Raw genomic sequence first — 3,061 nt, 5'->3', positions numbered from 1 at the left:
CCCTCGCCTCCCCAGTCCTCACTCCTGCTTCTGGCAGCCCCAGCCGGATTCTCTGGAAGGCACTGGGGGAGGAGATTGCAGCCTGATTCTAATCAGAGGCACGGGATGCAGGTTGGGAGCTGGAAGGCGGCTTGCTTCATTTGGCCCTGAGGCAGTTTGCTCCACAAAGACTCCCAGCCAAAGGCCCCAACAACCTTTGCAAGAGGCCTTCTGGGCGCTCCAAAAACATTGAGAAGAGCAGAATTTTCTACCCCACAGCTGCCTAGCAAAGTTTTGCCTGAGGCAGCAGTGGATCGTTATTTCATTCATTCGTTCATTCATTCATTCATTCATTCATTCATTTTGTGGCTGAAGATCCCGATTCCTTACCCTTCTCTTCTTGGGGAAAAGGCTCGGTGGAACTTGCAGCTGGCAGTTCTGTAATTAGCTGGCTTCTGTTGTCAGAGCACCAGGAGTCCTGTCCTCCCTCTATCCCAGGGCCTTGGGTTCAGGCCACCTCAGGGCTGAGCTGACCCCAGCCCAGTTTACAATGTTGGTGACAGATACCACCAGGGGGAAGGCAAGGCCTTAGAGAGCCACCTAGAAGGGACCAAAGCGGGGAGGAGAGGAAGGACACTATACTTGAGCAAGTAGTGGATAGACCTGCGGGTACATTGTCATGAACGAGCTCGTGCTCTGATGGCTTGTACACATGCTCTGTTCTGTCTCACAGGCTTTTGAAAATTGGAAAAATTCACATAAAAATCCAGGTTTCTGATTCGTCTTGACAAATAAAAGATCTGGCAGCCCCAAACCTGCATTCCACCTGGCAGCCATGGCTGTCAGAAACCTTATAGTGGAAGCTCTCTTCCTGTCCGACGGCACCTGAGATCTTATCCAGGCCTCACAGCCATTCTGTGAGGCCAGGAACATTAACCCCATTTTATGCATGAAGAAAGCAGGAGGAGAGATCAATAGCCTTGTGCAAGATCATAGCCAGGGAGAGGCAGAGCTGAGATCCTCATCCAGATTATTTGCCTCCAGGTCCATGCTCTTTGCATTCCCTCAGCTTTTCCCAGAGAGCTGGCACTCCCAGCAACAGTTGGATGGACTGCAGTTGTGGACAGCAAATGGAAACTCTCTGGCCACCCAGGTCTGGGACCTCCTAGGTCACAACAGAGTCCTGAGCTGTCCTAAACAGCTCTGGGCTGAGGCTCTGCAGAAGCAACACTTTACCAAAGCATGGAGTAGGAATCGGTTGGTCAACAGTCCCACAGCGAACTCAGTCAGGCGAGCGGATCAGGGCATCTCAGCCTGGGAACACTGACCTCCGATCAGTCTATCTGGTGTCTCCTTCCTGGCTTCTCTCCCTTCGCTGGAAGCAGTCTCCCTCTGGCAGCATTTGCTTTTCGTACCATTTGACCTTTCTGCCACACGTGGTGCAAACCGATGGCACAATCGTGCCAGAATTGTCATAGTCTGTAAATCACAGTCCAGTCAGGCTTCCTCAAGCAAAGAGCTCTTTCTGGTCAGTAGTACATTCTCGTCCTGAAAAGGCGTGCTGACCCTTTTCCTGGATGGGCTTGTCCAGGACTCTCTAGTAGTTTCTAAGAATGAATGGAAAGGCAGCACCTTAGGGTCACAGGCATCAGAGGAAGTGGGGTGACTGCTTTATAAGAATAGCTTATAAAACCCTTCACATTCATGTGTATTACTTGATTCTCACAACTTTATGAGCCAGACAGAGCAGTACTTGGCAAATACAGATCATCTAGGAAAGGACACAGAATTCTGAGTTTCATTCTCAGTTCTGCTACTTACCTTGAGTGAGTTCACTTCATCTTTTTTTTTTTTTCTTTTATTTCATCATTGATTAAAAAGGAGAATAATCTCTTCCCAGCAAGGCTGCTCTGCTTTATAACTCCAGTTAGTGCTACTCACATTAAATACCACGGGATGGGTCCCCTTGGAACTGTGTAACAGGTGAAACCCCCTTACGTGTATGTCATGAGGATTAAATGACATACCTTATGTACTAGCACAAAGCCTGTGAGACAGTAGGTGATTAACAAATGCTTGTCAAGCAAATGAATTACTCACTCAGTCATGATGGGTTTTGAGGGGAGCTCACAGGAAGAAGGAAGTAGTACTGGCTCCCTGTGGCTGGTGTTGCGTTTCCTGCCCATTTTTCTGTCTCTTGTCAAGTTACTCTTTGTCCTAGGCCTCTGGGCTCCCAGCTGGCTGGAGTCACGGACTTATCTGTGGGGCCTGGAGAGCTGGGCTTGGGCTGGGTAATGACCAGCCTTCCGCTCACTTGCAGTTTCCGCTGGGGAGCTGGAAGCCACAGCATCCAGATGGCTAATTGCTTTGTGCCTGTTTCTGCAAATCACAGTGATTCACTGTCCCTGCTGAAAACACACTCTCTTTTCAAAGATTTAATGGTTTCCAAAATTAATTTAGCCTCATCTGTTATCCCCCTGCCCTTCTGCACTGTCCCCTCCCCCCAGCACCCTCCCCTACCCCAGGATGGAGACTTCTGCTCTGGAAAGCCCACTTTCACTCTGCAGGGCATAGTGGAGAAGGGCGGGCAGCACAAATTCCTTTCTAGGGCCACCTGAGCATCTGCCGAGTGTGGAGTTTTAGGGTAAAAAATCCCAGGAGGGAAGGGCTAGTGTCAATGGTACACTTATCTCCCATCATCCTACATGATTTTGGCCACCCAGAGCAGGTCTGAAAAAGTCCAAGAAGCTTCCGTTTGCACTGCTTTGCTTATAAAACTCCCAAAGATCATCTGTGTTTTACATTTGAGTGACATGGCCAATTTTGTTTGTTTCGGACAGCTCACGAAGAGTCCATGAGACCTTGAGGCCAGCATCCTGCCTAAGAGGCCAGAAGTTTAGCGAATTTACCTCCATCTGATTTTGATTTGTTTCTTGACTATCTTTGGGCCTCTCTTTTTCCCCAGTAACATATAGGTGATCTAATTCTTACCTCTGCCCTCTATTCATCTATTTAATAAACATTTATTGAGCCTGTGTATATATCAGGCATGTGCGGGGAATGGGGGGCGGTACAGTGGTAA

At 48.8% G+C, this 3,061-nt stretch overlaps 1 long non-coding RNA gene across 1 annotated transcript; it reads right to left on the bottom strand.

The window, feature by feature from the left end:
* Window positions 1-28: 28 nt before the first annotated feature.
* On the bottom strand, window positions 29-2,255 carry LOC120621832 (uncharacterized). The gene is made up of 3 exons (XR_005658311.1): window positions 2,080-2,255; window positions 1,216-1,586; window positions 29-579 (listed from the first exon to the last, which is right to left on the bottom strand). It is a non-coding gene; the product is annotated as an uncharacterized LOC120621832 (long non-coding RNA).
* Window positions 2,256-3,061: the final 806 nt, after the last annotated feature.

The sequence above is a fragment of the Pteropus medius genome, unplaced genomic scaffold, assembly GCF_902729225.1.
Source record: "Pteropus medius unplaced genomic scaffold, Ma_sr-lr_union100, whole genome shotgun sequence".
NCBI lineage: Eukaryota > Metazoa > Chordata > Mammalia > Chiroptera > Pteropodidae > Pteropus > Pteropus medius.
This window is presented reverse-complemented; position numbering and strand designations above follow the sequence as displayed.